Genomic DNA, 12,789 nt, shown 5'->3' on the forward strand with positions numbered 1-12,789 from the left:
CATCAAGTAAGTGCCCCATCAGTGCCCGCCACCCAGGTTACCCCCACCTGCCACCCACCTCCCCTTCAACTACCCCTAGTTCGTTCCCAGAGTTAGGAGTCTGTCATGTTCTGTCTCCCTTTCTGATATTTCCCACTCATTTTTTCTTCCCCTTTAATCCCTTTCATTATTTTTTTATATTCCCCAAATGAATGAGACCATAAAATGTTTGTCCTTCTCCGATGGACTTATTTCACACAGCATAATACCCTCCAGGTCCATCACGTCGAAACAAATGATGGGTATTGGTCATTTCTAATGGCTGAGTAATATTCCATTGTATACATAAACCACATCTTCTTTACCCATTCATCTTTCGATGGACAAACCGAGGCTCCTTCCACAGTTTAGCTATTGTGGACAACCGCTGCTAGAAACATCGAGGTGCAAGTGTCCTGGCGTTTCATTGCATTTGTATCTTTGGGATAATCCTAGCAGTGCAATTGCTGGGTCCTAGGGCAGGTCTATTTTTAACTCTTTGAGGAACCTCCACACAGTTTTCCCAGGGTGGCTGCACCATTGCACATTCCTACCAACAGTGCAAGAGGGGGTTCCCTTTTCTCCGCATCCTCTCCAACTTTTGTGGTTTCCTGCCTTGTTAATCTTCCCCATTCTCACTGGTGTGAGGTGGTATCTCATTGTGGTTTTGATTTGTATTTCTCTGATGGCCAGTGATGCGGAGCATTTTCTCATGTGCTTCTTGGCCATGTCTGTGTCTTCCTCTGTGAGATTTCTGTTCATGTCTTTTGCCCGTATCTTGATTGGATTGTTTGTTTCTTTGCTGTTGAGTTTAAGAAGTTCTTTACAGATCTTGGATACTAGGCCTTTAACTGAGAAGTCATTTGCCAATATCTTCTGCCATTCTGTAGTTGTCTTTTAGTTTTGTTGACTGTATCTTTTGCTGTGCAAAAGCTTCTTACCTTGATGAAGTCCCCATAGTTCATTTTTGCTTTTGTTTCTCTTGCCTTCATGGATGTATCTTGCAAGAAGTTACTGTGGCCAAGTTCGAAAAGGGAGTTGCCTATGTTTTCCTCTAGGATTTTGATGGATTCTTGTTTCACATTTAGATCTTTCATCATTTTTCTTTGTATATGGTGCAAGAGAGTGGTCTAGTTTCATTCTTCTGCATGTGGATGTCCAATTTTCCAGCACCATTTACTGAAGAGACTGTCTTTTTTCCAGTGGATAGTCTTTCCTCCTTTGTCAAATATTAGTTGACCATAAAGTTGAGGGTCCACTTCTGGATTCTCATTTCTGTTCCATTGATCTATGTGTCTGTTTTTGTGCCAGTACCACACTGTCTTGATGACCACGGCTTTGTAGTACAACCTGAAATCTGGCATTGTGATGCCCATGGCTATGGTTTTCTTTTTTAAGATTCCCCTGGCTATTTGGGGTTTTTTCAGATTCCACACAAATCTTTTTTTTTTTTTTAATTTTTTTATTATTTATGATAGTCACACAGAGAGAGAGAGAGAGAGGCGGAGACACAGGCAGAGGGAGGAGCAGGCTCCATGCCTCGGGAGCCCGATGTGGGATTCGATCCCGGGTCTCCAGGATCGCGCCCTGGGCCAAAGATAGGCGCCAAACCGCTGCGCCACCCAGGGATCCCACACAAATCTTATAATAATTTGTTCCAACTCTCTGAAGAAGTCCATGGCATTTTGATAGGGATTGTATTAAACGTGTAAATTGGGATCCCTGGGTGGCGCAGCGGTTTAGCACCTGCCTTTGGCCCAGGGCGTGATCCTGGAGACCCGGGATCGGGCTCCCGGTGCATGGAGCCTGCTTCTCCCTCTGCCTGTGTCTTTGCCTCTCTCTCTCTCTCTCTGTGACTATCATAAGTAAATAAAAATTAAAAAATAAATAAAAATAAACGTGTAAATTGCCTTGGGTGATCACTGACATTTTCACAATATTAATTCTTCCAATCCTTGAGCATGGAGTATTTTTCCATCACTTTGTGTCTTCCTCACTTTCTTTCAGAAGTGTTCTGTAGTTTTTAGGGTATACATCCTTTACCTATTTGGTTAGGTTTATTCCTAGGCATCTTATGCTTTTGGGTGCAATTGTAAAAGGGATTGACTCCGTAATTTCTCTTTCTTCAGTCTCATTGTTAGTGTACAGAAATGCCACTGAATTCTGGGCATTGATTTTGTATCCTGCCACACTTGGGCCGAACATTTTTAAAAGAAGTAAACAGAACTTATTTAAAAGAAAAAAAGTTATGTATGTATTGAAGTCTTTAAAAGAGCCAGAGGAAAAAAACATGCTTTGAAAGATTACTTCAAATCAGAGATCCTGACAGCTGACCTCTAACTAGAAATTTTAGGAATAATCATTTCATCATCTTTCACTATACTGAAATATAAATAGATAGATAGATAGATAGATAGATAGATAGAGATAGATAGATAGATAGATAGATACACAGATAGATAACAAGAGCCTACCGTAGCATTCTTTGCTTACTAAAAATGCCATTCAAGAAGACGCAGGTGGCCTGGGTCGAGGTCCTGGGATCAAGTCCCTTGTTGGGCTCCCTGCTTGGAGCCTGCTTCTCCCTCTGCCTGTGTGTCTGCCTCTCTCACGACTAAATAAATAAAATCTAAAAAAAAAAAAAAAAGAACACAGGCAAACAGGGAGATCATTCAAGATAGTCACATAAAAACTTCTGAAATCCTTTCCCTCAACAGACACAATATATCTACAGCTACATATAAAACAATTATCTCTGAGCAGGACAGCTACTCCACAACGAAGAATTAAACAGACAGGGAGGAGAGACAGATGTAGTTGTATTTTTGCCGAAAACCTCACCTCCCCCCATGCAACGACCTATGGAGGAGGGGTTGCACAAATACAGAACCCCTCCCTGAGGGAGGGAATCTGTACTACTCATCAGGCACCATGACCCATGGGAGATGCACCAGACAGACAGCCCCCAAAGCACCTGGCTTTGGAAACCAGTGGAGCTTCCGTCCAGGAGACTCCTAGGGCTGTACTGAGTGCAGGCTCTGCTTTTACAGGGCTCACAATCAGACTCATTTGCCTCAGGACCCAGTACAAAAGCACCAGTTTGAAAGGAGCCTAGACCAGATGTGAAGGGGTTCCATTTGCTAATCTTAAAGCATCTACCAGAAGGGCAAAAGCCCACTCAGATTCCCTCCAAAGACAAAAGATACCGGAGGGTGCCATATTTACGCTTTCTCTACCTTGCTACTGCCAATGCTGGCAGGAGCTATTTTTGCATTCCCATAACCTTCTAGTACCTCCTTCCCCCTCCATACTGCTGCCACGGCCCTGCCAGAAGCAGGAGGCCAGTGCCCTGACCTCTAGTTACACTCCCACTGCCAGAGGCCTCCAAGCCAGCAGGTACATGCAACCCACACAGGGGATGCCTACTGAATATGAGACTCTGGGGCCAGGGTGGATTGTGTTTGTGAGCCCCACAGGTCTAGAATAATTGGGGAAACAGTATGAGAGACAACCAAACACTGAAGCAAGGCTACTATAAACAAAAATGTTCACCCACACACAGCCACACCTTCAGGACTAGAAGAGATAGCTGTTTCACCTAACACAAAGACATACATACATACAAAGTCAGGCAACATGAGGAAACAGATAAACATGTTCCCAATGAAAGACCAGGATTAAACCCCAGAAAAACTCAACAAAGTGGGTATAGACCAAATGTACCTCAAAATGTAAGGCCACGTATGACCAGTGCACAGCTAGCATCATGCTCAACAGGGAAAAGCTTCCTGCTTAACATCAGGAACAAGGCGAGGATGCTAACACAGTATTGGAAGTCTTGGCCACAGCAGCTAGGAAGGAAAAAGAAAGAAATTGGAACCAAATTGTAAAGGAAGAAGTAAAACCATCACTATTTGTAGATGATACAATTTTATACACAGAAAACCCTAACGACTCTGTGGAAAAAAAAGACTGTTAGAACATTAGTTCTAACCTTATTTCTAAATAAATTCAGTAAAGTTGCAGGTACAAAACTGATATACACAATTCTGTCACACTTGTGTACACCAACAACAAACTATCAGGAAGAGAGACTAAGAAAACAAATCCCATTTAAAATTGCATGAAAAAATACCCAAGAATAAATTTAACCAAGGAGGTGAATGATCTATACTCTGAAAACTATAGGACACTGAGGAGAGACAATGACACTAATAAGTGGAAAGATATTCCATGCTCATGAAGAATATTGCAAAAATGTCCATACTGACCAGAGCAATCTACAGAGTCAAGGCAATCTCTATTGAAATTCTAGTGGCATTTTTCACAGAAATACAACAATCGTAAGATTTGTATAGAACCACAAAAGATCCCAAGCAGCCAAAGCAAATCTTGAGAAAGGACAAGTCTGAGACATTACACTCCTTGAATTCAAGCTGTAGTATCTAACAACTAAAGTAATCAAAATGTATGGTATTGGCATAAAAACACACACAGATTCGTGGGACAGAAAAGAGAGCCCCGAAATAAACCCAGCCATATAAGGCCAATTACTTTACAAGAAAAGAGGCAAGAATATACAATGGAGAAAGACAATCTCTTCAATAAATGGTGCTGGGAAACCTAGACACCTACATATAAAAGACTGAAACTGGGCCATCATCTCACACCATACAAAGAAATTAACTCAAAATGGATTAAAGACTGGAATGAAAATCCTGAAATCATTAAACTCCTAGAAGAAAACATGGGTCGTAAGCTCTCTGACATCACTCTTGGAGATTTTTTTTTTCCTTTTTGGATCTTATGATTCCAAAGGCAGTGGCATCAAAAAACAAAAAACAATTAATGAGATAACATAAAACTAAAAAGCTTCTGCACAGCAAAGGAAATCATCAACAACAAAAAAGGCAATCTACCGAATAGAAGGAAGAAACTGCCAATTCTATCCAATAAGGGGTTAACAGCCAAAATATATACAGAAATTCATATAGCTCAATATCAACAAGAAACAAACAATTCAATATTAAAAAATGGACAGAGGATCTGAATAGACGTTTTCCCAAAGACGACATACTGATCACCAACAGGCACACGGGAAGATGCTCAACATCACAAATCATCAGAGTAATGCAAATCAAAATCACAGTGAGATATCGCTTCACACCTCTGAGAAAGGCCAATATCAGAAAGACAAGAAAAAATAAGTACTGATGAGGCTGTGGGCAAAGGGGGACCCTAGTGCACCGTTGGTGAGGTTGTAAATTGGTGCGGCCACCACAGAAAATAATCTGGAGAACAGTCAAAAACTTAAAAATACAACTCCCACATGATCCTGCAATTCCACTTTTGGGTATTTATCTGAAGATTCAAAAGGATACATGTACCTCTATGTTCACTGCAGCATTATTTACAATAGCCAAGATATGGAAATAACCAAAGTGTCCTTCCTTTGAGGGATGAATGGGAAAAGATTTACACACACACACACACACACACACGAATACTATTCAGCAAAAAAAAAAAAAAAAAAGGAATACTATTCAGCCATAAAATAAATTAGCCATTTGCAACTGGCATGAATCTGAAGGGTATTATGCTAAGTGAAAAAAGTCAGACAGAGAAAGACAGATATGGTATGATTTAACTTATACCTGAAACTAAACAACAAATAAAGTCAGAAATACAGAGAATACATGGGTGGTTGCCAAAAGGGAAGGGGGTGAGGCTGTGTGGGTAAAAACGGATAAAGGGGATCAAGAGTCCCATCATCCTCTTACAAAATGAATTCACGCACAGCATGGTGACTATAGTCAATAATAACGGCAAATTAATTGCAAATTTGAAAGTTGTTTTCAGAAAATACGTCTGAAAAGTTCTTAGCACAAGAAAACAAATGGCGTGACTGTGCATGCAGAGAGATGTTAACTAGACTTACTATGGTGTTCATTGTGCAAGATATACAAATGCCAAATTTTATGTTGCACGCCTGAAACTAGTGTGTCATATATCGATTATAATTTAATAAAACGAAAAAAAAATGGAAGGAAATAAAAACATGTACTGATTCACTGAAAGACATAGTTTGATAGCCACAAACCCTCAATACAGGAGATTCTAGAGCTTTTTTACATTAAACAGGTGAAAAATCAGCCTGGATGACAAGGCTGAGCTGTAAGATTGGGACTAGAACAAACAAAATGGTGGTTATACTAAATGAATAATGACGTTGATGTAAAGCAAAATAAGGATGTCTTCAAGGTTGTGGGGGTTTTTGTTTTCTGTTTTTTTCTAGAGAGAATTAAAATACAGGACACAATAGCACTGAAGTTGGCAGGAAAGTATATGGGGCAAAAGTGCGCTAAGATTTCTGGATCTTTTCCAGATGACAATAAAAGACAGATTAAGATAGGATTTTATAAAAAGGATTCACGTCATAATTTCTAAGGTAGCCACTCAAATAACAGAAAGAGAATGTATTAACTTCTCAACTGTATGCAGGGAAAACCCTAACCAATCCAAAAGAAACAAAGAAAAATCAGGACAAGAAAACACAAAATACGTCAGATTTTAAATTATAAAGATCATACGTCATAATGAACTGTAGTGAAGATATTCTAGCTGAAAGTAAAGACTTCTGACTTGTTACCTCAGAAAGCTCCAACTGTAATTCACAAAAGCAATAAAGCAGGAATATGGAAGAGTTGACAATAAAAGGATAGGAAAAGATATCCTGCAAATGGCAACAAAAACGTATCTACTTTAAAATAAACTCTGTTAAAAAGTATAAAGTGTAGTAATTCACCAGCAAAATAACAAATTTATATTTAATAACAAATTTAAATATATACAACAAAAAATGAACAGAGGGAGCCTGGGTGGCTCAGTCGGTTAAGCACCTGCCTTCAACTCCCGTCAAGATTCCAGGGTCCTGGAATCAAGGCCCACATCAGGGTCCTTGCTCCAGGGGGGAGCCTGCTTCTCCCTCTCTCTCTCTCTCTGCCTGTCACTCCTCCTGCTTCTTCAGTGTCCGAATAAATAAATTAAAAAAAAAAAACACAAAAAAAAACTGAACAGAACTGCAAGAAGAAAACCATGGTCATAATGGGAAACTTTTTACCATACTTCTCTTGGTAACAGAGAATAAACGAACAAAAATCAGTGAAAACACAGAATATTTGAATAGGTTTACAAACTTGATCTACAGACAATACAGAAAACTATACTTAATGACTGCAGAATATACCTTCTTTTTAGACACAGACAGGATACATTACAGATATTGAATATGTAGCTGGCCGTAAAGTGTAAACACATTTCAAAGGACTGAAATAATGCAAATTAGGTTTTCTGACCTCAAAGCAATTAAGGTAGAAATCAGGAACAAGATAAATTAAAAAATCCTTATTTGTAAATTCAAGAAAAGTCTAAGTAAGCAACTACAAAATGATTCTAAGTTAAGAAAACCAGTACCTTGGGAGAAATGGCCTTAAATGCTAACGTTAGGAAAAGAAGAAGGTTGAAAATTTAAACAAACGTTCATAACTAGAAAAAGAATTTTTTTAAAAAAGTCAATGAAATAAAAACTAATATACAATGAGGAAAATTAATAAGGCCAAAGGTTTATATCTAAAAAGACTAATGCCAAAACTCTGGCAATATTGAGGAAAGAGAAGAAAGGGCAATAAGTACCAATATCAGGACCAAGAAGAAAAACAATTAGCATAGAAACTGCACATGTGAAATATTATAAGCAACCTTTTCAGAAATTTGACAATGTAGTTGAAATGGACCAAATCTTAGAAAAATATGAATCATTAAAACTAATCAAGAAGAAATAGAAAGCCTAAACGTTCTTGTCATCTTTAAAATAGTTACCAATATCCTTATCAAAAAGAAAACATCCAGGCCCAAGGAACCCAACAAGTCAGTTCTGCTAAAGGACAAACGAACTTCAGTCTTTCATAAACTTACCCACAGAAGAGTAGAGACTTCCACCTCACAACATAAGGCTACCCAGGATATTGTGAAGATCTGAGAGAGATAAGAAAGCAAAATTATGGGCTGTCTCATAAAAGGAGACATTAAAGTTCTAAATAAACTAGGAGTCAACTAACTCCAGCAGATTATATGTAAAGGAGAACAAATCATGAACAAATTAGGTTATCTCAAATAATAGTCCAATGATAGCCAGTTGAACAGTCAAAAATCAGTAAAAAAAAAAAAAGTCAAAAACCAATGAACTTTCCTATGTTGAGACTGACAGGAAACAAATCATATGATCATACAATAAATAAATAAAAAGCACTTGACAAAGTCCAATGGCTAGTCATTTAAAAAGTCATTTTACAAAGAATAAACGGAAACTTCTTAAATTGAGTAAACGGCAAATATAAAAAAAATAATCTAGAGCAAATATGACAAAGAAGAAATGTTGAGAGAATTTCTTTTGAGATCCAGATTCACACATAATAAACAAAAATCTAGAGTAGCGAAATCAAAGTGAAAATGAAAAAGGGAATAGCTTTTTGGTCACACATTAAGGAAATGTTTCATGAATACAATTCAGAAATCACTAACCTAAAGGAAAATGGTGCTCGACGAGTAACTTCTGCATAGAGAATAGGGGAGGACAGAACAAAGCATGAGATGACAAAATATTTTTCCATATGTTTTCCCACCAAGAGAATCTGACATCAGCATGGTTTTACCTTTACCGGTGAATGCAGGCTTTTCTCACCAAACATATCCCAGAGGAAGGTCAGGTCTTCCTGGCTGTCCACACGTGGCCCCAGCCGGCCTGGCACAACAGCCAACAGCTCATACAGACCTAGAAAGTGAAAATAAAACACAAAGCGTAACCATAGAGTGATCTCATTAATTTCACTTAAGGTGTGTGTGAAGGATGGCTGGAACATGTCGTTTTTACTGGATCAGTAATCTGGGCCATCAAGCAGAATGCTTCTCCGCGGAAGCCAAGGAACCTTTTTGATTTTTAAAGCCCAAATATGTAGCATCAACAGGCTAGCCTAACCTTTCCTTTGTCAACATTCTCCAGGCATCCAAGCGGACACACCCGAGGCAGAAAACGTGTACAAGCTATCAGAGGAAGAAGAAAACTAAATCGTCACTACATTTGCCTCAGTGTTAGCCAAAGATCAAAAGGAGTCATGAATAGGAAAAACTCCTTAGAAGAGCAGAAAATTGATAGAGTGGCCCATTAAAAAGGTTTTGTGGTTTCCAAAGAGTTCCTAATGATATATAGCTTCAAAACCATTTGCGTTATCTACATCCAAATTCAAGTTCCAAAAAGCTAAGGCCTATTAAGCCATACGTGGTGTTGCTTTCTTGTAGCTGCTCATTTTTCAAAAAGCAACAACCACAAGCTACACAGAACTGAGTTTACCTTTAACTCCAATCTGGGCGTATGCCGTACCCTCTGAAAGAGTTAAGGAAAAGGATGCAGGTTCCTCGGGGCCCTCCTCACTAGAAGCTTCCTGGGGCTAGACAGTAGCACCCTGTTCCACCAGTAGCCTGTTGCAGAAACCCTCCCACCTCCTTTGGGGCCCATCAGACTCCTGTCCAAGAACTGTTACGACAGTGCCTGCCCGGGGCCTCTTCAGGGAGGTGACCTAGAAGAAGTCAGTATCAACTCTCAGCACACGTTTCACTTTCCAGTGGGATTATACGAGGTAAAAAGGAGAAACTTCCTTTTATTTCTGTCTGCTGTCTACAAGAGCACCGAAACCTCCTGGGATCTACGACACAGGAGCGTGCTGTTATTCCTGCTCTGAAGTGCTGCTGTTCATCACAGGGACAGCTTTACAAGATATGTAACTAGCAAAGAATCATAAATTATGGCCTGCTGATTAGTCTATCTATTATCTTCCTAAAGTATTATCATATTCTGATAATCAGTGATCATTCACCAAATGTATTCGCTTTGCCTTGGAAAGCTGGATCTGTAACATGAGACGTTAAACTCAAACATTCCTGGGACTGCATGTGGCCAAAAAGATCTATTCTACTTTAGGGGGAAGAAAATGTCTCCCTATTACATTCTTAAGTATTCTTGATGATTTACACTTATTCCCTTAAAAACCTGGCATCATGCCTAAGCTAGCTCTTATTATGATTTCATAAAACTATTTGTAAGGTGTCCCAACATAATTCGATGTATAATAATGCAGGTCTCACTTTACACGTACACAGATACACACAACTTTAAAAACATGACAATTGCCAAGATCAGCGATTAAGGTCAGAGGTTCAAATTGAAAATTAGGTAAAAAGGAGGTAGAATTTCGCTATTTTATTATTGATTTAGGAGCAACAAAAGGAATTCCTTGTTCCTTGGAAATATGGTTAGTTTAATTAATAATACTAGTTCAACTATAACATAATTTATGAGGTATAGTTCTGGGGGGGGGGGCGATAACTGAGGTAATGTATTAGAACAGCCCCGGCATATGGTAAATAGTCTATTTCATATGTAACTTAGTGAGCTTCAGCTATTGTTGTTATTCCTGTTATTCATCAGGACTATTATTTTTTTTAGGATTAATTTATTTTACAGAGAGGCAGGGGACAGGGGCAGAGGGAGACAGAATCTTAAGCAGACTCCACGCTCAGCATGGAGCTTGACACGAAGCTCCAAATCATGACCCTGATCATGGCTGGAGCTGAGACCAAAGTCAGACACTCAACCCACTGCACCACCCAGGAGTGTCCATCGCTACTGCTATTGAAAAATCAAAACTCTGAGTCAAACAGACCTAGATTCAAACCAGGTCTATACTTCATTTACCCCCCATAACTTACCTCAGCCTTCTTTCCATCATATGTTCAAAAGAAACGGAATCTACACCTATAGTAAACTGGACAGGAAAAATATACATACGTATGCAGATACACAAGTGTGTGCATATAACACAGGTAAAATCTGAAAAAGCCTAAGGGACTGCATCAGTGACGATGTACCCACGTGGTTACCATAACTATGCGAGATGTCACCACTGGAGGAAGCAGGGTCAAGGGTACACGGGATCTGTATTATGTCTTCCAACACATGAATCCACAGTTATCTCAAAGTACAGTTAAAGCAAGAGGAGAAGTGGTGGTTAACATTGTTATAAGAATGCAAGGGAACAAGGCACGTAGTCCTGTGGTTGGCACAAAAGAGGCATTTGATGAATTTTTAAAAGATTTTATTTATTCATGAGAGACGAGAGAGAGAGAGAGAGAGAGAGGCAGAGACATAGGCAGAAAGAGAAGCAGGCTCCATGCAGGCAGCCCAAAGTGGGACTCGATCCCGGGACTCCAGGATCACACCCTGGGCTGAAGGCTGACGCTTCAGCACTGAGCCACCCAGGCGTCCCTGATAAAAACGTTTTAAAAATTGGGCAGCCCGGGTGGCTCAGCAGTTTAGCACTGCCTTTGGGCCAGGGCTTGATCCTGGAGACCCAGGATCAAGTCCCACTGTGGACTCCCTGCATGGAGCCTGCTTCTCCCTCTGCCTGTGTCTCTAACTCTCTCTCTGTCTCTGTGTGGCTCTCTTAGGAATGAATAAAATCTTAAAAAAAAAGAGTTTTAAAAAATAATAAAGTGATTTCTTAAGACTTCCTCAAGTGGCAACTGCCCCTTACTAGAATTCTGTCTATACCTTTACTCCACTTCAAAAAGTTTGGTTCTCGAATGAACCACCAAGAGGAGCAGAGGAATAAGCGTCCGCATAAAACACATAAAGTGAAAGATCCCTATAATTTCTAATCTGTGGATGAAACCTGAAAGGCGTCTGGGGGAGTAACCAAATAGCAAATCACTTTGAGATTGATGACATATGCCTTATTATCTAAGTTAAAATAGGAAACACAGGGACATCTGGGTGATTAAGAAGCTGAGCGTCTAACTTTGGCTCAGGGCGTGATTCTGGCCCAGGACCCAGCCCCACATTGGGCTTCCTATGGGGAGCCTGCTTCTCCCTCTGCCTGTGTCTCTGCCTCTCTCTGTCTCTCTCACAAATCAATAAGTAAAACCTTTTACAAATAAAATAGAAACACATCTAAAAAATCAACTTCTGAAGATAATCGATTTCTTTTTAATTATACGGCCCCGATATTTAAACTATGGCTTTTCAAAACCATCAACAAGGAAAAAATTTTAAAAAGCAACAGATAAGTACTAGGAGATCATGAAAACCAGCCCATCGCAGTCTGCGCCGCACCCACGCCCCGGCAGCGTGGTCCGGGAGGCCCCGCCAGCGAGACAGCCAGCCCGGGCGAGGGAGGAGGCCGCCGCGTGCGCGACCGTGGCCCCTGCTGCTGGGTCCCTGCCCGCTCCCCGCCCGCGGCCCCGGCGGCTCGCACCTTCCTCAGCGCCGACATCCTCGAGCGCTCTGAGTTCAGCAGGCGAAGGGCGACATGCGTTGTGGCCCGTCCGTCCATCCGCACGCCAGCCGACAATCCGCGGGGACGGGGCCGCCGCCGCCGCCGCCGCACGCGTCCCACCGCGCTCCAGCCCCGCACACGCTCGGAGCCCCCCGCCGGCGCTGCGCACTGGGCGCCCCGGAGGCCTGGTGCGCTGGGGGCCCGGCGCGCGGAGGCACCTGGGAAGGGCCAGGCAAGCGCGGGGAGCCCAGGCAAGCGCCGCGCCTCCGCCACCCCGCAGCCGCGGGCAGTCCCCGCCCCGAATGCCACCTGTGGCGCGGGCTCGCCGGGTGCCTATGCGGCCGTTAGCCTGAGGGCGTGCTGCTCGCTGGCCACAACAAGGGTC

General features: G+C 41.2%; 1 protein-coding gene across 4 annotated transcripts in view; it reads right to left on the reverse strand.

The window, feature by feature from the left end:
• Positions 1-12,412, reverse strand: part of LOC119869194 (coiled-coil domain-containing protein 144B-like) — a 155,104-nt gene extending 142,692 nt beyond the window's left edge. The window contains exons 1-5 of one of the 4 annotated variants that reach the window (XM_038529932.1): positions 12,384-12,404; positions 8,730-8,848; positions 8,599-8,629; positions 7,993-8,052; positions 3,742-3,869 (exon numbers count right to left, since the gene is read on the reverse strand). The gene's annotated coding sequence lies outside the window, so the exon portion shown is untranslated. Of the gene's footprint in view, positions 1-3,741; positions 3,870-7,992; positions 8,053-8,598; positions 8,630-8,729; positions 8,849-12,383 lie in introns of all 4 variants that reach the window. The other 3 variants (XM_038529933.1, XM_038529934.1, XM_038529935.1) reach the window with 3 other exon arrangements.
• Between the last annotated feature and the right edge of the window lie 377 nt (positions 12,413-12,789).

This window comes from Canis lupus, chromosome 2, assembly GCF_011100685.1.
Source record: "Canis lupus familiaris isolate Mischka breed German Shepherd chromosome 2, alternate assembly UU_Cfam_GSD_1.0, whole genome shotgun sequence".
Classification (NCBI taxonomy): Eukaryota; Metazoa; Chordata; class Mammalia; order Carnivora; family Canidae; genus Canis; species Canis lupus.